The sequence below is a fragment of the Uloborus diversus genome, chromosome 3 (genome assembly GCF_026930045.1).
Source record: "Uloborus diversus isolate 005 chromosome 3, Udiv.v.3.1, whole genome shotgun sequence".
Classification (NCBI taxonomy): Eukaryota; Metazoa; Arthropoda; class Arachnida; order Araneae; family Uloboridae; genus Uloborus; species Uloborus diversus.
This window is the reverse complement of record NC_072733.1, coordinates 212681907-212707033: the sequence shown is the minus strand read 5'-3', so window position 1 is coordinate 212707033 and position 25127 is coordinate 212681907. Positions and strand designations below refer to the sequence as shown.

The following is a 25127-nucleotide window of genomic DNA, read 5'->3' as shown; positions in this document are numbered from 1 at the left end:
TGTTAGGGGAGAGTGGGGCACAGTGAGACGCGGGGTCAATGAGACAAGGCTATTTTTTTGGATTTTTTTATAATAATCGGGAAATTATGCTAGGTACCGATGAATCTGCAGCAATTGACCGGACTGATCCTGAGATATGAAGTTGTTGCTTGTGTTTGCAATCAAATGATCACTTTCATTGTTTACCTATGTAGCTATTATCATTAAAAACAGTTAGTATAGGCTTTAAACGAACTCCTTTAAATATTGAATTAGAAAAAAAAGACGGAGTGGGGTGCAGTGAGAACAGTCGTAGTGAGACAGTCTAATTGTACCCCATAATAAATTCTGATTCGAAATGGATTTTTTTTAAATTTATCATTTGCAACTTGCTTTCTAATTCCGACTAATATTTCAGATAAAATAGATCATAATAGTCTGTAAAGTACAGGTAAAACTGATACAAAAAAAGTCCTCTTGCTCTAGTGTAGCAGTGAGTGTTTTCTTAGGTTTTTAGAGTTTTAGAGAATATCCAAAAACCGAAGAGACAAAGGGTTGAGTAATAAAGAAAGATAATAAAAAGGGTAAAAGTATCATTGCAAGTGATACTCCTGGAAAACAAAATTTAGAAGAAAAAAAAACAGATAAATTTTTAAAAAAGCAAAAATGTAGAAAAAAAATGTAGGCTTTTTTGATACAACTGATGAGGTAGAGAAAAATAATTGGGGGATCTGATATTTTATTAGATCATATTGACACGTGCAAAAATCTACCTTCTGGGTTTGAAGAGCTAGATCGTAGGAGACTTGAAGTTCTGATAATATTTGCCATCATACAGAAACTTTTTTATGTTAGAAATGTTCTAACGGTAGCTGATAACGATGGAGACTTTTACATTAGTTTTTTGCGAAAACTAACTTCCTTAGTAAAACTATTTTGAACTATATATATATATATATATATATATATATATATATATATATATATATATATATATATATATATATATATATATATATATATATATATATATATATATATATATATATATATGACCAGATGTTGCACTCGCTCCGTGTAAAAATATTGACTTGTTGATAACAGTTCCTACGAAAAAAATGATATTAAGCAAAATTAATCTTTTTTTTGTTAGAAAATTATACTTTTACGATGAAACGATGATGTACGATGAAACTTGAATCTTTTTTCAATTATGATTTAATTTTCACTTTAAAATTTGAACGTATTGTTAAAAATTCTGTAAATAGTAATTATTTTTATGATTACTTTGTTGTAATCTAGCGAAATTTGGCGTTTTTTCCATTATCTTTCATCTAAAATTGTCTTAGTAACGTTACCTGTAAATAGTTTCTCGTAATGAATATAAAGCCACCTTACAATCAAATGAAGTATACGGTCCCCTCAATTCTGAATGATAAGATTTGTGAATGGAATAAAAAGGAAATATGAGAAATTGGTAGAACATAGTAGGATTTTCTGGATATTTCTATGCTGAGTATAAAACGCCAGGCGTCTTGTGAATGGAGGAGTCAATTTGTTTGCTTTCTAACTGATTAGTCTCGTTTTCACTGCTGTCTGTGAATGCATTAGCGTTTGCGCTGTGATTTTCGAAGTGCTGTTTTTTTCACGTATGTTGGATTTAAATGCGTGGTGTACCGAGTAATGTACAGTGATTAACGATATTCGATTAATTGCTGGATGATTGCAATTGTTACCTGCTCTATTATTAATATTTGTAAATACATCTCCTGTGTTTTCTCAAGAACTATGTCGTCATTTCGAAGAAAGTTTGAAGTTGCACCGGATTCGTACAGCAAGACAAAATTTAAAGTTATCTTTTTTTCATATTATATTAAAAAACTTTAAATAGTTATGAAAATTTTTGCGTCTTAAAAGTCTGTATACTTAAGCTGAAATTACAAATCCACCTTAAAATGTTTCTTATGGAATCAAAGTTTCCAAATTCCTTGAATTTTATATTTTTCGGTTCACTGTCTCCCATCCTCCCCTACTTATGGGAGACTAACGATTCCAGTAATAAAAATGTTTGGCTAATTGACGACCGAAAATTCAAGGTTTTAATTTGATCTCTTTTTCTTAGTCTTAAGTAAAGATAAAAACATTCTAAAAAAAACTGGAAACTTTCGAGAGAAAAAAAAGAAAATAAAAAGTTTTGCCAGAGGAATTTATTTCCACTCCGAAAAAATAGAAAAATTGAATTTTTTCAATTTTTCAGGAAGTTTTAATTGAAAATTTCAACAAAAAGTGATAAAATTATAAATTTCTCATTTAACAATCACGATTGCTTGTTGCTTGTATTTACAATATTTGATGGCCTTTGATTTCATTTTTCTATGCTAAAATGCAAACTCCTCTGGTGCACGGGCCTCCACGAGCATGTCCCTCCTCTTTGGTGATAGCATCCATGTCCTCTGGTCCACAGGCCTCCGGGAGCATGTCCTTCCTCCTTAAGGGCTGTTCACTTATCGGCCGTCCGTCCCGTCCATCCCGTTTTTTGACGTGACGGACTGCCGACGAAAACAAGGTAGCAGTCACATACGGTCGCAGTACATCAATTACGTGGCTGAATTCACCGACACGAGAGAAGAGCGTGCTGCTTGGCGGAAGTCAATGAAATGATGTCCTACTTTTGACGGCCGTCAGATATCAAGGTTCTTCTGATCGAAACCGGCCCCGTGCAAGATGGCTTGCTGCCATGGTAACCAGCAAAGAAAACCTGTTTCGGGTGGGAAAACTCGGGATGGACGGGACGGACGGCCGATAAGTGAACAGCCCTTTAGTGGTAGCGTCCATGTCGTCCCATGTTGGAGGTAGCGTCCCTGAGTATTTCCGATTAAACTGCCGTGTGCAGGTAAAGGGCAGTAACTGCAAATTTTTCATTTTTCATTTTTTTTGCATTTTTGTCATCTGTTATACGTTATTTTTACTGTGCAAGCTTGTTTATTTGGTTTCCACTGATTAAAAGGCGCGAAAGAACGTCTAATTCTAACATTTTCCTATTGTTGGTATTGAATCCAACAAACATTTCTTCAAATATCTCGAAAACTCATTTCTGCAGATACTGCCGTTTACTTGCACACGGCAGAAAAGGTCATGACAACTTTGTTGGAAACTATTGTTCCGAATTGGAGTAGCATGAGTTTTATTAGTTTATGTAAGGATTCTGATCCCCCTCCCGCCTACAGGGAACGATTGACCTCCGAAATTACTAACATAATCTCGTAATCAATAAAAAGTAACCATTACATAAAGCATAATTTAATGATATAGTTAAAACATAAAATATTTTAGAAAATACTTTTACTATAAAAGTGATACCTACGGAAAATTTCGGTATACGAATGATGTCAATGAAATCAGATCAATTTAAAATCCATTGTCGTATCCTAATGAGCTTAAACTGGGTTTCAATTGTACACTGGTGTCCAAAAGTTAAGCATAATTGTTATTTATGTGAGTAATGTGAGAAATATACATCGAAATAGGGGGAAACGTGATATGCGAGTGCAACACGGTTACAAAATAAGGAAACTACTCAAAAAAATGGTAATATTTACTTTTATCAACCCAAGAAATAGTTGAAATGAAAATTAGGCATATGAGGAGTTTACTCTTAGCACAAAAACTTTTCTTTAAAAGATGATGCTGAAGTTCAATAGTGTGTATGGCCACCTCTGACAGCCAGGCACGCTGCACAACGATTACTGATACTTTCTATGAGGTGGTGGATGAGTTGTGGGCTTAAACAGTTCCAAGCATGCTGGAGAGCTCTTTTTAGCTCCGGAGCGGAGCTTGGCGGGGGCGAACGGGCTGCAAGTTGTCTCCCGAGCATATCCCAGACGTGCTCAATAGGGTTCAGATCAGGGGAGTTCGCAGGCCACGTCATTCGCTGGATATTTTCTGATTCGTGGAAGTCATCGACCACAGCTGTTCGGTGACATGGCGCGTTATCGTCCATGAATATGAACTCAGGACCAACAGCACCTCGAAACAAGCGAACGTAAGGCTCAAAAACTTCGTCTCTGTATCTTTGACCAGTGACTGAGCCTGTTTCAAAAATATGGAGGTCGTTGCGACCATCCAACATAATGCCCGCCCAGACCATTACTCCTGCTGACGCAAAGTGATGTCTTTCTCTTATGTTTTGCGGTTGGAAACGAGTCCCCTTTTCTCTCCAGATTGTTACCTGACGAGAATCACACTGTAGAGTAAAGCGGGACTCATCACTGAACATCACATTAGCCCACTGTCCCAGACTCCAATGCCGATGTTGCAAGCTCCAGTTTAAACGAGCGCGTTTATGCGCTGATGTGAGAGGAATGCAAACTGCTGGTCTTCTGGCATACAGACCGACATGATTGAGTCCCCTGTAAACAGTTTGCATCGAAATTGTTATTCTTGTGACGGCACTGAGCGCCGAACCCAGTTCTCTGGCACAGCTGTCCCTATGACGTCGTGCAAAAATTGCCAGAAAACGATCTTGGCTTGCGGTTGTGACTCTTGGTCGACCTGGTACTGGTCGGCGGGTAACATCTCCCGTATTTGAAAACCTCTGCCGCAGTCTCGAGATTACACACTGAGGCACATTAAGAATACGAGACACTTCAGTTTGTGATCTTCCAGATTCTAGCATTAAAACGATTCTTCCTTTCTCAAACATGTCCAATTGGCGTCTTTTGTGCCATTATTAGTTCTGTTTCACCAGATCCAATGTTTCTTGGTACAGCAATTGCATGAAACGCGCCTGAACTCTCTAAAGCGTGCGAGCTGTTCTATCCACATTCCGAAACGCGCACCTAATTCGCGCATGACACCATCGACTATACTATTGTGCATAAACATATTGTTTCTTCTTCAACCAATGAATCTCCATAAAAAACTTTATATAATTTTACGAAAATTTACAGATTTTTCTCGCATTTTATGGATTTTGCTTAACTTTTGGACACCATTGTATATGATGCAATAAAGATCTGAGAAAAATTCTCAGAATTGCAAAGCCAAATTTTGTAATTATTACTACAGGCCTTTTATCATGTTTCTCACATCACGTTTTGCTCCGCTACATGAATCACAGAGAATCCGTTACATCACAATGAGACGGAATTTCGAAGACAAGAATTGAACCCGCGACCTCTTTTTACCGCAGGCAGCTGTCGGAGCTAGTAATTCTGACCGCACGATCAAGGAGATCCAGCCACTACATTTCATATTGTCTTGTATGAAATCATGTGCGAGTGATGGGCATTACTCGCAAAGATTAAACGAATTAGTGCCTCCGTGGCTCTGTTGTAGAAGCTTCGTCTTCTAAGCCGGAGGTCGTGGGTTCGATTCCGAACGGTGCCTTGGGTGTTATTTCCTTCTCTTGTGCTGTAAACCTTTCCTGTGCGTGTCAGGAGGCAAGGCGCTTAGTACGCCGTCTTCTACGTGGGTGAAGCTGTGTAGTTTCTGAATAAATAAGTAAAATGAATTTCAGAGCAAAGGGCAAAAAAAAAAAAAAAAGATTTTTTAATTCGCAACTCCTGAGCTCGAATACGCTACCTTGCGGGGATTAACAATTCTAAAGAAAAAGATAAAACGTTCCATTCCACGTGTTTTCTTTGGGGTAAATTACAGGCTTCAGAGAGTTGGTAGTGCAATGTAATCTCAGAAGAATAGAAAACAAAACTTCCCACAAACACGATGAAAAATTACTGCCATTCATTAAGCGTCAAAGCAAATTATAAGTTACGGCATGTGTTTGTTTTACCTTTTTCATCCGCCATTAGACGGTGGCTGCAGCGCCCTCTATAGTTTATTGGAGTTGCGAATATCATGCAAAACAAGAAACGGTTGGTTTTAGATAGTACTATACACACTCATAATTATCAAAAATCAACTTCACATCATTCAATAATTTAAAACATACATATAATATATCTGGGAAAATACTTCAGTATAAAATGAAACCAGTATAAAAATTCATTTAGCGAACAAAATAATTGGAATAGATTCGATCTAAAATCATAGCCCTTAATATATTTTTTGTGTAATATTTTCTACCTTGATAAGCTTAAACAGGATAAGGAATGTATACATCAAATCGAATATCCGAGCGAAGATGGTGGAATAGAATTAGTTTAACTGTAATCGTGACTTAATGGACATAACTGTTTTTGCATTAACAGGAAAAAAACTACTTCTTTGAAGTGATTTTTTATCAATTTTGTGTTGCGTTTTTTAAACATTTTACGTGCTTTGTGATGTCGAAAGAGAATCCGAAAAGATCCTTCCATTTTATGGTTTGACAGACACTCGATAATAGATGAGCACGTGATGGAGATTATTTTACTTGAGAAAAACAACCGAAGAATCACGAGATTGGACAGCGAAATGAAGGTAAATTTTACCTTTATCCAATTATTTGTGAGGAGCTCTGTAGTCAAATAATTTTTGCCCTTTTTTCCCGCAAACTTTCCTGCTTGTTACATTTCTGTCATCTTCGTAACCACGAAGAAAATAAAAACAGATCAAAATGTTTGACACGTTTGAATCAATGATGAACTTGATATCATTCGGAATACATAGTTTTCAATTTCCTCTACCACACAAAAAAGAACTACCCTTGATATATTGAACTTTCTAACACCAAGTCTTGAAAGTAATTATTTCTTCAACTTTCTTCATCTGAAGAACAGCTTACATTTACGATGTTTACTTTCTGGTAAACAAGGCTGGCGGCAGATTTTCTTCAATTTATTTCTGTTATTTAGCTGTGGAAACAACATTATGCATTACGTAGAGGTTTTTCTTCCCCCAATAAATTTACAATGTAAAAAAATTGAATTTAAGAGGAAAAGTCCTTAAGTTATTAGTAGAATACTGTGATTCCCGCTTAAAGGTGGCGGCATTTCAGTGATTCCTGTTGGAAACACTGGAGCAGAAAGAGTTAGTATTTTTAATTAATTCTGCCATGTGCAGGTAAACGGCAGTATCTGCAGTAATAAGTTTTCGAGATATTTGAAGATACGCGTTTTGGATTCAATACTAATAATAATGAAAATGCTGGAATTAGAAGGTTTTTTTCGCACCTTGTTTTGAGCGGAAACCAAAAGAGCGTGCTTGTACAATATAGCTAACGAACAATAGATGATAAATGCAAAAAAATTAAAAATGAAAAATTTGCGGTTACTGTTCTTTACCTGCCCATGGCAGAATTGTTCATCGGAAAAACAGCGTGCAGTTACGATGGTTACTCATTGATTAATGAAGCTCACAGAAACTTTTCCTTCAACTTTCTTTTGGGTTGGTAGCCATAAAAACATAATGCGCGACGTACACATTACTATTATTACTAGTATTATTTTCTAATTTTTACTTCCTTTTACAAAAAAGGAAGTATTGTATTCGCGAAAAAAAGTTCACTCAAAAATCGGCCTTAATTTCCATTTTGCTCACCCCCAAATGAATGTTGAGTTTTTTTTTCGACCCGACCACACGTACATAAGTACCTAAGAACGTATAGACGCCCGAAATATCCATTTTGACATTTCCCCTAGTTAATTACAACGAGTTTTCTCGTGACGTCTGTATGTGCGTATGTATGTCGCTCAATAACTCAGAACGGTATATCCTAGAAAGTCGAAATTTGGTACGTAGACTCTTAGTTGGGTCTAGTTGTGCACCTCCCCTTTTGGCTGCATTCGGGTGTGTCTAAAGGGGTCTTTTGCATCTTTTTGGGGGGAAATCATTGTTAATTTCGACACTTGGCGATATATCGCCAGTCATTTGATCGCCAAGTTTTGTCACAAACTTGGTGACAATTTTGGCGATTTTTTTAAAAAATCTGATTTGAATTTGGCCATTGTTGGTGATATTTAGAGAGTTAACCATTGAATCACATTAAATTCGTAATAATGGGGAAAGATCATTAAATTGGTGTAAAAGGAAGTCATATGATGCACACATCAGCTCGTTTCAATATACAGTTGGCTCTCTGTTTAACGACGCTCTACTTAACGACTTTCTCTATTTAAAGACGGCTTTTCACGGTCCCAGATGGTCCACTATAGTGTTAAAAGCATTCTATTTAACGACGTTTTCTACTTAAGGACGATTTTTTGAGGTCCCTTGAAAGTCGTTAAACAGAGAGCCAACTGTATGTTTGTATAATTGTGACAGTTGCATTTCAGCGCAGAAAACCTTAAGTTTTTAGAAGAATATTGCGATTTATTCTCCAAGATGGAATGACAGGGGAAGAAAGGTGTAATATTTTTAGTTAACTGCTCATTTAAAAAATAGCTTGTATTGACTATGGTTACTCATTGGTAAGCAAGGCTCCCAGCAATTTTTTTCTTCGACTCACTTCTGGCTTCTAGTCACGAAAACAACATTGTGCATGACGTAGGACTTACTATTCAAATTAATTTTTTTCCAACAAACGTATAGGATAACGTAGACAATTGCATCGTTGTAATTCATGCTCACACATTCAGCGAACCCTATTGTAGTCACAGGGGCAGAAAGGGTTAATATTTAAATTTGTTCATTAAAAGAGCAGCTTCCATTTATGATGGTTACTCACTTGTAAACAAGGCTCACAGCATCTTTTCTTCCCTCTAGTTCAGGACTTCTTTTAAGTTAAGAGTCGAGTTAAGTGTCATTTTCTCTCAGATATCAAATATTTATTCTTTTTAAGAGCAAAAAAATTGTACATGTATCGTTAATGTTAGAAAAGAAATGGTTATCTGCTGCGACATACATTTGTTTTCCTATGTCTAGAAAACGAATCTTTTCTCTTTTTTTTTCAAAACTTATTTCAAACGAACTGATGTGTGCATCACAGGGCTTCTTTTTACTTCCAATTTAATGTCATTTCCCCATTATTGGCAATTTTAATGTGATTCAATTGTTTACTTTCTAAATATCACCAACAGTGGCCAAATTGAAACCAAATTTAATATTTAAAAAAAAGTCGCCAATTTTGTCGCCAAGTTGGCGACAAAACTTGGCGACCAAAAGACTGGCGATATATCGCCAAACGTCCGACAAATTATAACACCACTTGAGTTTACATCGAAATTAACAATGATTTCCCCCCAAAAAAGGGCAAAAGACCCCCTTAGAAACATCCAAATGCAACCAAAAAGGAAGGTGCACAACTAGGCCCCACTAGGAGTGTACGTACCAAATTTCAGCTTTCTAGAACATACCGTTTTTGAGTTATGCGAGATACATACACACATATACACATATACATATACATACGTACATACGGACGTCACGAGAAAATTCGTTGTAATTAACTCGGGGGTCGTCAAAATGGATATTTCGGGTGTCTGTACGTTCCTAGGTATATATCCACGTGTGGTCGGGTTGAAAAATTAACTCAACATTCATTCGGGAGTGAGCAAAATGGAAATTAAGGCCGATTTTTGAGTGAAATTTTTTTTCACAAATACAATACTTCCTTTTTTGTAAAAAGAAGTAAAAAGCCTTGTAATAAAAACTGAACTTCAGTGGGTTGTATAGTTTTTCTTAGACCTAAAAATTCAAATTTTTGGTTAGTCGCCAATGGCTGGACACGTTCAGTTCAATAGCCTCCCCCCCCCCCCCAATGCGTCCATTTCACCTATTGCATTTTTAACAGCAATATTGACACGTGGGACCTAATAGCAACATGATACACATGAATATTACGTCATACGGTTGCTCTGAGGCCACGATATGCAATTACAAAATGGAATAATGGGACTTCAGCTACCAATTTTTGCAAAAAGAAATTTGAAAGGTGCTTATGATTCTTTTATCCGTTAGCTTTATTGAATATCATATCGCTGTGACGTAACTAAATTTTTGAGTAATTGTGTTTTGACGCTTAATGGTATCACAAAGCCATTAAGCATGAAACTCAATTTCTCAAAAATGTACAGTTTTATTGTTGTTCTTCCGAAACAGCGATATGAACGACTTGTTAAAAAATAAAACATCATTGAAATTTCATTTATGTGTTTAAAAAGTGGCCGGTTGAGTGTTTTTATTTAGTCGCCAAAGTAAAACCTTTAGTTCCCAGGTGGCGAGCATTGCGAAGAGATAAAAATGAGGGAGTGAAGACTTTTTATTTGTGAAACAAAACACCCCAAGTCACCTGATAGGTTTTATAGCAAATCATTGGTAGAAATAAGGTTTTTTGCACTAATTTCACGCAAAACATGTCAACCATTCGTCGTTGTTAAGTCACGTGACTTGGAATCTTTGGTTCACCTTTTGCTAAGCCAATGATGGAGTTGATCCCTCAATTAATTTACTAATTCCTCTAAGGTAGTGAGCGGCGAGTGATAATTTTCAACTCTAGTTCAGCTAAAAGTGCAAAACAAATATTAAAATCAATACAAACTCAAGAGTGTAATATCTGCGCGATTTTTGGGATATAATAGAGTCATGAAATCGTTCAAGTTTGGTGAATGTTCAAAAGACTATAGTTTCGTGCAAATTTTGAGGCCAATATTAGAAAAAAAAACTAAATGGTGTCTTCAGTGAAAAAATGTATTATTTAATTTAAAACCAAAGCATTTATTTTACGTAGTAGCAGAAGATAATTCAAAGTCTTAATGAAATCAGATAAACTTTTTGCTATTAAAAAACAAAACAAAATGCAAATGTAGGAAATAATAGAGGTGCAAGTAGTGAGAATTTTAGAACCTTTCTACTCCATTCAACTTTTGATGCTTTCGTCATCAAGCGTACTTTTTAATTTGTTTTTTATAATGGCGAAATTTGGAAATAAGTGCTGAGAACAGTAAGTAGATTCAAAAACTGTCAAGATGCCAACTGCATCATGTGGATTTGTCCTTTTCAGCGAGCCATGCACAGAAGTGATATCGATTTCATGGTTTTACTAGAACTACTTTAGTGAAAAAGCTGACTTATTTGACAATCGACATTTTGGTTCCAAGAAAGCTTTACTCTACATTTGCTTCAAATATTTGATAAGATGAGCCAAAAAAAGAGGCCATAAATAGAAATTATCAACTTTACTTTTTAACGTCGGTTTTAAGTATCAAAAAAGGTAGTACATGTGTAAATATTCCCTTTTCATTGAGACTAACCATAAAATTCGACCAGCAGTACTAACGTAGCACTTTCATGATTCGATCGTCCTTTTTTTACCATATTTAATTTCTTCGACAAAAGCTTCATTGCTTTATTTTTCCTGTTAAAAGTAATATTAGAAGAAAAAAGTATTATGAATGTGTTTGGAGGGTGGGGGGAGAGGTGGCAAGGTTTTGTACTCGATTCTTTATCAAATTTTACTTTTTTTTTTAAAGTTATTGTTTATTGGGGAGGGGGGGGCGCTCATTTGTACTATTTCCAAACAAGTTACGCCTCTGATACTTCAGAATGTCTGTTTCGATAATCTTCAGAAAAAGTTTGTTCGAGTTTCCGTACAAAAAAATAAATAAATAAATAAATAATAAAAAAAAATAATGAACCATAAATAGAGTCGATTGTTAGGTTCATAATTTTCGTTTACATTTAGGTTCTATGGCTTCAGTCATGTGTATGACTCGAAAACAACAGCACGATATCTTAAAAGACAGAAACAGAAAGCCTCCTTGATGCAAAATTCAAGTGAACAGAAATGAAACTAGCTGAAATTTTGCATTGCCTGTCTGAGAAAAGATAAATTGAAGAATATTAACTGTTTAGCTCGATTTCTGTTTTTGAACTTTTCAAAGAGTATGTTTGTATGTCGATTCAAATGCATGAATAAAACCAATAACTCAGAAAAAAAAATCGAAAAACGGAAAATGTATGAAATTGATAATCTGCAGCATTTATGGCTTTATTTTTTTCGTGCATTTCTTTTACTGTAGATTATTAAAATAGACATTCTGAAGTATTATCGGGAATAATTTAGAAGTAGTACAAATAAGTACCTAGTGTTTAAAAGCATTCACTCACAGAAAAAATTGCGATGAAGTGAAAATTACTTTTATTTGACTTGAAGAACGGCATTAAGATAAATTGTAAAAGCCTTAAAAGATAGAAATTAATGAATGATGCCGAACATTTCTCAAGTCTATCCTTAAAAATAGCTTCTTCTAATATCATTTTTAACTCGAAAAATGTGACAATAAAGGCTAGTTGAAAAATTTTAATGTTGCAGAGACAACCGAATCATGAGAAAGTGCTAAGTTACGACTGCTGGTAAATTTTTATGATAGTTGTCAATGAAAAGGGGGTGTTCTCATGTGATGTCATATTTATCCACCTGTTTTGAGATTCAAAACCGACGCTAATAAGTAAAGTTTGCAATCTCGATTTATATGGCCAGCTTTTTGGCTTATATACCCTCCAATGCGTCGTTAGAGAAATTCAAGGAAAAAATTCACGCTTCGGAATGAAACTTGGCTTAATATACATCAGATAAAAAGTTTTGCTTGTGGTTTGTATGTTTTATATTATACATTAAAAGTCACTCTCATTCTGTTTTCCTAATTACTTAAATAATTTGCCATTACGTAATACAATTTAAGTGCCTATGAAAATAATTGTTATATCTTTAGATATTACTTAAATTTGATGAATCTGATTAGTAACTTTTAAAATGAAAAGGTTTAGAATGTTACATAAGACATGGAAGTTTAAGAATCACTGATCAAAAAAATCAGTTTGTGGACCTCGACGACTTAATGTGTTACTTTTGAAGTTGATAGATACAGGTTCCTTTAAAAAATATTTATGTTTCTAGTGTTATAAACCTAAGTATCGGAAGTCCTTTTTCATATCTCGTAGATTGAATAAGTTTACACTTTCCTGAAGAAGTGAGATATGTATCGACAGTTTTAATAATTACATTGATCTAGAGCTTAATTTTGAACACATTTAAACATTTTTAAGTGTAAATTCAAATGTTCAAACAATGCTATTTCCTTTATTACATATGCTTTTAAGAAAAATTTCAATACATCCCATAATGTCTGAAACCCAATTTTCATCCTTAACTCCTCGTTCAGTGTAGCGAAAATAATGAAAACTATGTGTCTTGTTTTGCCACAATTAATTAAAGGTTATTTTTATATTAAAACTTTAATATGGATCAAAACTAAAAATCAATTGAAATTAATTTGCTTTTTCAGCACAAAAGTTCTGTTTTCATAACGAGAGTAATCTTTCAGCGTGTTAGATGCTACATGTTAAAACTACACATTAATAACAAGCTTTTAAAGTAATGAACATGCTTTATTGAGGATACAACAGCTAAAAGTTTTTGTAAACTGGATTTTTTTTTTCTCTTGCACAGTCAGGCAAATCAGCACTAAACAAAAATCGCTCATAGATCTATAGTCTGTAAAGTGTTACATGTTAGAAATGACCTTTCACATGTATATCCAATAGGGGAAAGTAATAAAATGAGGAGCATGTTTCATTATAATTACAATACTTAAAAAGTTTTGGTAAACTTAAATGCTGTTTCTCCTTTCCCCAAGGTCCAAACCCTCCTTGTTGGTATTTTGGGAAAATAGCACTGCATGCTCAAGCAGTAGAAAAGAAAATCATAGTTTGTTAGGCGCTACAGCCAAGTGCCAATATTTGGGACAGTTTTGAACTTTTACCTTTAGTAGCATATTAATCATACGTTATCCATTCGAACAGAGTATTCTATTTTTAGAATGTGCTTTAATACGTCACCTCGGGACAAGCTGTAGATGTGTACATATGCCTCTTTGTAAATAAAACACTGTCCAAGTTAGGGATTTCCCTCCTTAACTTGAGATACTTAACATTTTGATTTTTCTTTCATGTATGCAGCAATAGATAAAGGTTTAGGACACGAACTATCATTTTAAAGAAGTTTATTTTACAACTCAATAAAGAAAAAATATCATTACATTAAAATAATATAATCTTGTTAACATTCAGAATGTATACTTGCTCCTGAAAATATTGAATGTATCCCCACCCTTCTTAATTCTTTTGAATGTAATATTTCCACGTCCCCCTCTATGAAGCATAAAAGCAATTGGTAAACCCAAATAATTCTTAATGCAGCTGATTTTTAGCTCTCAATGTTCCTTATTTCACATCGTTTCACATTGATTTTCATTTCTTCATAATGCGTGAAATTCCCAACAAATACATTAGTCTCATATACAGGGTGTTCCGTTTTAGCCTGAAAGACCTTTATTTTCGCAGCCTCTGGTCCTAGATGTATACTTCCAGTTGCAAAAATGTTCCAAATCAGTTGCAGAGTCAAAATATTGAAAACTTGAAGCAAAAATAAAAATGAGTCAAAAAATACAACATTTAACTTTTTATACGGGCATTAGGTCCCCTAAGGAATATTTAGAGAAGTAATTTCCATTCAAAACTATTTCTGACACAAAAAACTTGACATTTGTGCGTGTGTCAGGGAGGTATTAGAGTTTAAAGTTTTAAGGGACCATGCAGCAGATGAGATTAGAACTTACCGCTCTTTCACAAGAACGACTGGTCGTCAAACTAAGAAAAACGAGCTGATGTGTGCATCACATGACTTCCTTTTACTCCAATTTAATGTCATTTCCCCATTATTCGCTATTTTAATGTGATTCAATATTTATTCTCTAAATATCACCAACAATGGCCAAATTGAAACCAAAAAAAAAAAAAAAAAACTCCGCCAAATTTGTCGCCAAGTTGGCGACAAAACTTGGCGACCAAAAGACTGGCGATATATCGCCAAGTGTCCGACAAATTATAACGCCACTTGAGTTTACATCGAAATTAACAATGATTTCCCCCCAAAAAGGTGCAAAAGACCCCCTTAGGAACATCCGAAAGCAACCAAAAGGGGAGGTGCACAACTAGACCCCACTACAAGTCTATGTACCAAATTTCAACTTTCTAGGACATACCATTTTTGAGTTATGCGAGATACATACGCACATACGCACATACGCACATACGCACATACACACATACGCACATACATACAGACGTCACGAGAAAAGTCGTTGTAATTACCTCGGTGATGGTCAAAATGGATATTTCGCGTGTCTATACATTCTTAGGCACTTTTCCGCATGTGGTCGATTCGAAAAAAAAACTCAACATTCATTTGGGGGTGAGCAAAATGGAAATTAAGGGCGATTTTTGAGTGAAAATTTTTTCGCGAATACAATACTTCCTTTTTTGTAAAAGGAAGTAACAAGGTATTTATATTTTTCATTGCTATTTAAAAATAAATGCAAATGTTATGCTGTGATACGCAATGATAGGAACAGGGGACCCTCGGGTGTGATGTGATGATGATGTGATACGCAAAGACACACAACAAAAAACCTTGAACAATTTGAAAAACCACACTCGATGCACACATATAATTTTAAACACTTGTTAACCGGTATATTTTCCCCCAAAAGGTGTTATTGACGGCGAGTGAAAAGTGGTATAAGTCACAAAACGCGGCATTTTATATCGCGGTAAATATTGGTCGTACTAATTTCAAACTCTTTGCGTCGGAATTATTTTTCAATGGAGATTATTTCCCTTAATGTAAGTTAGGGGACCTGGGGCCCATATAAAAAGTTAACTTTTGTATTTTTTGACTGATTTTTATTTTCACTTCAACCATTCAATATCTGAACTCTGCATCTGATTTTGAACATCTTTGCAATTGAAAGTATGCATCTAGGACTAAGGGTTGCGAAAATAGAGGTTTTTTTGCAGGTTAAAACGGAACACCCTGTATACTTTGAGATTCATTTTCATTAGTAAAACTAACATATTAAATATTTAAGCAAAAAGTCTTTTGCTTATCAATAGATTCCATTTTTTTTAACAATGGCAACTTTTCTGTACTGTTATTGTATGACACATTTATTGTCATCAGAATAGTTATCGCTTAGGTATAATTTCTTCATACAATAATACACTTTATTTCCTCAATGTTCCTTATACACATTTTTTATGCCTTAGTATCGTACCTTGGAACAGTGTCCAAAGTTTGGAGCAAATTTGAAATTTCTCAAATTTATGATTAAATTAGTTACACTGAATTAGTTAAGTGGAAATGAATTTGTCCAAATAAGGCACAGGTACATAGCCGAGATGAAGATTGAAGACAATTCAACCTAATGCTGCTCAGTTTGCTTAGGTAACCAAAGTTATTTATATACTTCAGAATTTTTTTTTTTTTTTTTTTTGCGAGTTGCTATAGTGCGGAAAAGTTGCGATTGGTAAAGACTTTATAAAAAATAAATCAAATCGGATTACATCTTTCAATCGCGCAACAAGCTTAAAAATTTAGAAAAATGGATTTTTTTTTTTTTTTTTTTTGAGATTTTTTGAAAATGTTAATGATTTTTTTTAACGCTTTAAGATAGAAATGTTGCAATTGTTGCAGCCTTGAGAAATTAAAAAGAAATTTTGAAATCGAATAAAACCCTCTAACTCAGGAACAAGCCCAAAAAATCGAAAAAACTGAGAATTTCAGCTTTTTTTTTTGAAATTAAAAAAAAAAGTCAAAAAAAATTTTTTTTTTCTTCAGGAATATAGGGAAAAATCTTTTAAAAAGCGCTATATTATACAAAAACATTAATTTATTTATTGATTTTGAAGGTATCTTCTAACCATGCAGAAGTCCCATTCTTTACAGTAATGAGTCATTTTCAAATACAGTCGTATCTCCATATATCGAAGTAGCAAATTGCCGGAAAAAAATTCGATATATAGAAATTTCTATGTATAGAAACTATTTTATTTTATCTTAGAAATCTCCTAAAACATTAAAATTAAAGCTAATTTTCGTGTATGAAACACAATTTTTAATGTATACGAGCATCAGATTAGATGAGAGTTAATAATTAAAGAAATTATACTTTTGTGCCTTCATAAATCTTCATTCTTTGGCAATTCGACTTGATCCGCAACAATAGAGGATTTTCTTCTTGACAATGTAATCGAGTGAAAAGTAAAAAATCAATCTATTTAACTTGATTTTTACTGAAGCTAAAAGGACTAGGAATGATATTCAACAGACAAAAAAGATAATTTGAAACTGATTTTACAATGTTACTGGTTACAACTGTTATTTGAAATAAACTTGAGGGAATTATGGAACTCCAGAACGAAACAACGACCTATCTACACACCCCTAACCTCCACACACCCCCAGATTAATTATGAGTTTCCTTTAGTGAACATAATTTTCTCCCTTAACCTTTATTTTTCATGAGACAAGCAGTCTAAAGTGGAAAAAAAAAAAATCTACGAATGTGTCGAAATTTTTTTTCGATATATAGAGATTTTTTTCGATACATAGAAACAATTTTTCCATGTAATGAACATAGAAATTTGCTGAGATTTCGATTTATAGAAAATTTCAATTTGCGGAAGTTCGATACATGGAGGTTCGACTGTAATAGAAGGTTATAAAATATTTAGAAAAAAAGTTCTACCATTCAGTACACAAGTGTAATTGTTTTAAGTGTGACTTGTCGATTTTAATTGATCAGATTTTTTTAGAAAACTCGGACATAATTTATTTGGATTTCAATGTTGCTCTTATGTAGCCATCTCTTGATTTAAATACGCAAACTTTAAGCGAAGCCACCTGTCTTCTTTAAAATCTGGATCAGCCAAAAACATACACAGTCAATAACATTGTTTCATACATAAATGAACAACAAATTTCACTAGAGGATTTATGAGACATCATAGGTTATGATGGTACCTACTGAAATTTATACGAGGTGGAAAAGTGACACGCTTCGTCAATTCGAAATTTAAGTCGAACGACCATTGCAATGGGCTATTTGTTTATTCCATTTCATCAAATGGTCTTTTCGTCACTTTTTCGGCATTTGAATGGTGAAACAACAGGTTTAAGTTTATTTTTAGAACCAATAGAAGAACGTCTCAGAGGTTGTAAAAAACTGCCGGCGATGAATTTTCAAGTAATTGCGTGTGCAACTATAGAAGAGAACAGAAAATGCTTGAGTAAGGATCAAACGTATCTTTTGGATCTATCTCAAGCAATAAAGAGTTGTGATTGTCCAAATGATGGGTCAAACCCTAAATCCCGGCCCACTCACATTCCAGATGGCCCACTTGTGCAAATAGAGTTGTCAGACTTCACGTAAATGTAACGATCCTATCAGATGCGTTAAAAGACATAGTTACTTTTATCTTGAAATGTTACATGCCAGTCTGATTTGAAATAAAGAACTGCAAAAACCACGAACTGTTCCATTCATACATGAAATACACCGCCAGCTCAGTCATTTCCAGCCGAGGACTGCAGTTTCGTGCATATTAGCACTCATCAGCCCAGCATAGAAAAGTGACTGAGCTGGAGATGGAAAACCTCTTAAGGAAGCCAACAGTGCCAAACAAACTGGTAGCTAATATGGAATTAGCACAGACCAGTCCTCGGCTGGAAATGACTGAGCTGGCGGTGTATTTCATGTATTTCTGCTTTAGCCCTGGCTAATGGGTGGTAATTTACTGAATATACCACGCCTTGCCTTCAATCTTCGAGTTGAACAGAACCATTGTTTCTGTCACACGTCTGGTCTGTGCTAATTCTATATTATCTACCAGTTTGTTTGGCACTCTTGGCTTCCTTAAGAGGTTTTCCATCTCCAGCTCAGTCATTTTCCTATGCTGGGCTGATGAGTGCTAATAAAAACGAAACTGCAGTCCTCGGCTTTAAATGACTGAACTGGCGGTATATTTCATGTATTTCTGCTTTAGTCCTGGCTAATGGGCGGTAATTTACTGAATATGCTCCATTCATATTTGTAAAATAATTTAAACCTTTGGATACTAGCCTCAGAAGCTGAAACAAGTTTTATTTTACCCTGTCATTGAAAGAAACTCTTTCTTTGCGCATCCCGGAAACTTATTGATGGGCATGGTTTTTGATGAAAAGAGGCACATATGGGAACTAGAGTTTTTAAAAGGTTTTAGAAGAGCCTGTTTCTAAAGGCGTCAGGAACTTTGTAATTCCCTCCCTAAATTTCGAAACCACTGATTACACAGAGATTCTTACTTGAAGCACGACAAAGTTATCTCCGCCACTTTTTACACGAGTCGTCTATGCTAGTGACGGAGGCTTCGCTTGAAGTTAGCGAATTAAAATCAAGAGATGGCTACATAAGAAAAACATTGAAATCAAGATCAATTTATGCCCAAGTTTCCAAAAACTCTGATTATAAATTAGGTTCAACAAGTATCAGTTAAAAGAATAAGGCTTATGCATTGGATGGTTGAAATATTGTTAAATATTTTATAAACTTCTGTTATTTAAAAATGGGCTTATTACTGTTAAGAATAGGATTTCTGCATGGTTAGAATATACCTTCAAAATCAATAAATGAATTAATGTTGTTGCGCAATATAGTGCTTTTTAAATTATTTTCCCCGATATTACTAAGAAAAAAAAGCGAAAAAAAAAATTGACCATTTTTTAAATAAAAAAAAGCTGAAATTCTCAATTTTTTCGACTTTTTAGGCTCGTTCCTCAATTAGAAGGTATTTTTCTATTTCAAAATTTCTTTTCAGTTTCTCAAGGCTTCACCAATTTCAACATTTCCGTCTTAGAGCGTTAAAAAAAAATCATTGAAACAATTTTTTAAAAATCTACGAAAAAAGAAACTTTTCCAAATTTTCAAGCTTGTTGCGCGATCGGAAGATATTATCCGATTTCAAAAAAAAAAAAAAAAAAAATTGTTTTTTTAAGTCTTCACCAATCGCAACTTTTCCGCGCCATAGCAACACGCAAAAAAAATTTCATTTTTTTTCGCTCTGCCCTATTGTACATTTTATACTAAGCAACCTTAAGTTTTGTTTTTCTTGCATATTTTTCAAACTTAGCATATGCAATAAAAATCAAAACTTAACTAGCAGGCAAAGTTTCCTTAAGCGTTTTCCTTTCCTTTTCAGAACTTTGTTTTGCAAGGCGAACTTCCTGTAATTGATGTGAAATCCCGCCAATTTTTAATACAACAAGAAGGTCGGAAACCAACTTCGGTGCAAGGTCAGGATTCCTGTTTTATTTTGAACGTCGAACGAGACGAAGCCGGTTACTGGGCTTCGCACACTGATCATCGCATTCGATCTAGGTAAGTGGACCAATTATTTCCGCTAAAATAACTTTTTTCTTTTTTAAGCGATGCATTGACAGCTCGTCTTTTTCCGAACTTTTCAACTAACCAACAAAATTGCAAACGAAGTATTCTATTTTTAGGATGTGCTTTAGTACTCTGCACCTCAAGACAAAGTATAGATGTGTAGATATGTCCCTTTTAATATAAAACAAAAACATTTTCACTATCCCAAGTTAGGGATTCCCCTCCTTAACATTTTGATCTATCTTTCATGTATGCAGCAATAGATAAGAGTGTGGGACACCAACTATTTTAAAGAAGTTTATTTTACATCCCAATAAAGAGAAATATATCATTAGATAGAAATAATATTGAAAACATTAAATGCCTCCCCAGCCTTCTTAATTCTTTTGAATGTAATATTTCAAACAGCATAAAAACAGCTATAAAAAAGTCAATTTTTAGTTCAATTCGCGAAACTTTACGGTGTATTTGCGAACAAAAAACTGTAAAGCATGTAAATAATTTTAAAGATATGTAAAAAGAGTGTTAAAAGGAAGGGTGATTCAGAAAAAAAAAATCGTTAAAAGCCTACCTAGGGTCTGAACTTGAAATACTTTTTACTCGAATCTTTGAAAAATTCCACTTACATCCCTTTGCTTCTCACTGTCTCAAATGTCGTCTAAAATATTTTCTACAATTTTTATCTTGGTCATCATGGAGCGACTTGTGAAAGATATATTTCCTGCAAAAACTCAAACTCGAAATAGGGAATATTTTGCTGAAACTGCAAGAAGATGTTATTTTAGGAACGAATTGTCTCCATCTGTCAAAGTATGCTAAGAGGTAACTTGTTTAGACTTGGAGTGTCTAATCAGAAAATATAATTTTCGGTAAGGGTTTGTGTTGATGAAAATTCGGAAATGTCAGTTCGTTGAGTTTCACAATAAGTCAACAATAAACGAAACGTAAAAAACAACCTGTTCAAGATATAATTTTTAATTACTAACCAGAATACTTGTACTTTAATTTTAATGTGCTAAAAATACAATTACAGAAAACCATGGTGTCCGATCAGAAGAAAATACTTCTGCAAAAATAGACAAATGCAGTAAACTTTTGTGAAAATGTTACTTTTTATTAAAATTTGTGATTCATTAAATTTAGGAAAGTATAGCGAGAAGAATACTTTTATGACTAATGTATTAACCATTGACACGAGCATCATTATTTCTCTCTGAGAATACACAAGAAAAAACTCGGGTCAAAACTTGTTAAAGCCTCATAAAAAGTGTCGCGGAAATAAGTTACCTTGAAAAAGTCGAAATGCTAGTAGTTATATTTTATATTTCGTGTAATTGAATAGTTAAAGGAAGATCTTACTTCAGTCATCAGCTACTTATCTTTTTTAAATTACGTTTCTTTTCTCGTTTTGTATGCAACTGTGTTGTAACACCGCTTAGAACAATGGTGAAAGATCTGACGTCGATAAACGTCATTATGACAATCTCAACATCGTTTTCCTATATCAGGTAATGCCATTGGTCACAGCTTTTCTACCATTGTCGTAAGCGAGTTGTCACTAAATTAAAATAATCATTTTTTTTTCTTTTTTTTTTGGACATAAACAAAATAATTTGGTTATTTCAACATATTTTGTACACGAGTCAATTTGTGATTGCGACTTTGCTTCTAAGATAAATCATATAATGCACTATTCCACCGTCACAGGCGTTACAATCAGACTGCATAATTTCAAAAACATTTTGTTATAGATCTTAATATTTCAATTAAATAGGAGTAAACACATTTCTTGATCTTTACACTTAACACAAACATATATTCATGACACAATTTTATTTCAGCTAAAACGTTTTGTTGCTTGAAATTTATATTGCATGCGTCACGTACGGGACATCGAAATTCAACCACTTGTAGTTTTCTGTACGCATTAGATAATATTTTTGCTTTATTAAAACAGCAATGATAAAACAAAGAGTAGGTTTTGAAAGTTAAGGTTCCAACGCAAGGGAAACATATCTTTTTGTTGAGAAGTGAATGTTTTTGTTGTTGTCGTGTGCCAGCTAGGCTGGTAATTTGGGGTGCGCTGCTTCACTTTTCTAACTCTACCGTAATTTGGTGTCAAGTTCGACTTCCACTGTACACACATGCCATAAGGACCCGTTTATAGGGTAGGCATCCATTCACACAAAGAAAGGACATGAGAAAGTACATCCATGCCCGAGCAGGGATTCAAACTCAGGACTTCCCCATCGCAATCAGACTCATCTGACCACTAGACAGGGTTGAGAAATAATAATTTGAACTACTAGAAAAAAAAATTATACATTAGGGCCAATCCACAGAAAACGGACCGCATGTGACTGTTCATATACAGTCGAGTCCCGACTTACGCGAGGGATGCGTTCCAAGACTCCTCGCGTAAGTCGAAATTTCGCGTTGTGGAAAAATATGTGTATGCAAATTTTTTAGAAGCATACCAAATTCTTTTAGACACTTATGAACAATCTCAAACTGCTTTAAAGCATTCCTCAACTATATACTACAGTTTCTTACATAAAAAACTGAACTTTTACTGTATTTAAAAGATAAAAAAATGTTTTAATCAAGATGAAATACTAAGATGGACAAAATGAATGATCAACGGAAGGGAAAGACATAAAATAAAACAACACGGTATGCACAGTATGCAGCAATAGTAAAATATTGCACTATAATAGTACTGTGCAGTATACAGTAACATATTTACTAGTACGCATGGAAGATTCACTCATATTTATTGTCGCGCTACCGCCGACGTTTTGTAGTTGTTCAAGCATCTAGAGAATGTTAGCTCCCTCCCCCCCCCCCCCCTTTTCTTTTAATCAGAAACTTTCTTTTTCTTCCCATTTTCAAAGTTTAGATGAAGGTGCCACTAAGGTGCCATTATATTTCATCAACTTTAATATTTCAATTGAAAAAAAAATATGTAAATGAATGATGCTGAGTGACTAACAACGCGATGCGTAGACTAGTTTGATGTGGAAACTTTCGCAGTAAGTGATGCCTAAAGGGATGCAATTAGTATTCACGAAATCAATAGTGGCTAATAACGAAGCCGATACTTCCTTCTAAAAAATTCGTATTATAGACGAAAAATTCGCGTTAGCTCTAAAATTCGTAACTCGTGAAAAATTCGCGTTATAGCCATTTCGCGAAAGTTGAATCGCGTTGTAGTGGGAGTCGACTGTATTTCATTAAAAAGGAATAATTTGAAAAGGTTAAAAACAAAATTTTTTTTGCTTTGAGAATCATTCATACATTTGTACATTTTCTTAAGCAGCGAAAATTTGCTCATTACTCGTTAAAATTATTATTCTTAATGAAATATATAAACCGACACGTACGGGACAAAATGACAGTTCGTTTGACATTCGTTTTGTAATAATTGTTTGCACAAGTATTTCACTATCAAAGATGCAGAAATTATCTCGAGATGTATTTGCTATTTTATACTTCGGTTCTCTTGCACCGACACTGTGTCTAGAATTGAGAGAGACACTTGATTGTCACATGAATTTTCAGTTTGATTGATCCATCTAGTTTCCTAATCACAGGGTAAAAAAAGCATTTGATTAAAAAGACTGATACACAATCATATTTTGTTTATTTATTTATTTTTTCATCTTAGTTATCAAAACTTATCTTTCGAGGGCAACTTTCGTATTGCCATGCAAATTGTATGGAGATAGTAGAACATATATCCGAGGAACGTTTCATGGTTTCACAATGCTAGCTAAAGTCAAGTTTTCAGACCGATTGGCACAAATACAGTAGTATTTAATATTTCTGGAAGTCCTTTTTTGTTACGGTATCATTTAATTATTTATCTTCTGTCAATTGCAGAATATTTTAATTGCTGTAAGGCGGAATATTTATAGCATCTAATTCAGGAAAAAAAAAGTCAAATAAAAAATAAATAAATAAAATTATAAAAATAAAAATTCCTAATTTTAAAATGATATTATAGATTAATTTTTAAACTTGAGAATTTTTACATTGTGCTATCTGACTAATTAAAAGCCAGTTCTTATAAGAAATGGGGTGTTCGGATGTACACCATTTTGATTTTGCTCAAATTTTTATGGTGGATTCTTTTAAAGATTTTAGAAGATACGTATTTTTTCTTTTCCTCGAAAAAATTTTTGGGGACCTGTAAAAATTCGTGAAGTATAGTCCGACGTAGAGGTTTTTCCAAATCAGCGTTTTTTAAAATGCTATTATTTCTGTGTATTAAGCATCAGCCAAAAAAAAAAAAAAAATCTTGCTTTGACAATATGATATTTAGTACCTAAATTGAAATATATCGTAAATGTTTTGGCTGATCTTCAGTACAGCCTTTCAGGGGTCGCCAAACTTTGTCGAAAAAAAATGAAAAAGTGCCATGTTTGAGGCCCTTTGGTTGCTTGCATTCATGCTCAACCATAATTTTTTTACATAATTTGTGTAAGAATATATATAAAGTATTCAATACCCTCATTAGTTGCATGGCTCACCCTTTGCGCTGCCAAAAAATGGCAGTTTTTGTGTCGAAAAATTCTAAAAAGTGCAGTTTTCATGAGCCTCAGTGCACTGAGGGTCGGTGTAGAACTGGATGCATGCATTTGAAATTAGAGTATGTGTATCTTCACAAACAAGTGACAGAACTATGGGTAAATTCTTTTCAAGAACACAATACGTGTTTCAAAACGGTAAAATGAACTATTCAGTTTTCAATTCTGTCAACATATGCAGGTTTAAACTTTCCCCCAGGGACTTCTAGATACTATTTAAAAAACTAGTATGATAAAGAACTTACCATAAAAGAGTTATAAACTTGCAAATAGACTGATTATGCTTACTCGCATACTTTATAATATGATAACTAGAAGCAAAGTGAAAGAAAAATATAGAAATATGATTTAAAAAAATTTACTTTTTAGGGGCCTGTATCTCAGTGCACTGAGGGTTTGTATAAAACTGGATGTCTAC

General features: G+C 34.1%; 1 protein-coding gene across 2 annotated transcripts in view; it reads left to right on the top strand.

Annotated features, from left to right (window-relative positions):
- LOC129219420 (SEC14-like protein 2) overlaps positions 1–25127 on the top strand; it is a 218835-nt gene that overhangs the window by 98997 nt on the left and 94711 nt on the right. The window contains exon 2 of one of the 2 annotated variants that reach the window (XM_054853817.1): positions 19933–20111. The gene's annotated coding sequence lies outside the window, so the exon portion shown is untranslated. Of the gene's footprint in view, positions 1–19873; positions 20112–25127 lie in introns of those variants that run through there. The other variant, XM_054853816.1, reaches the window with a different exon arrangement.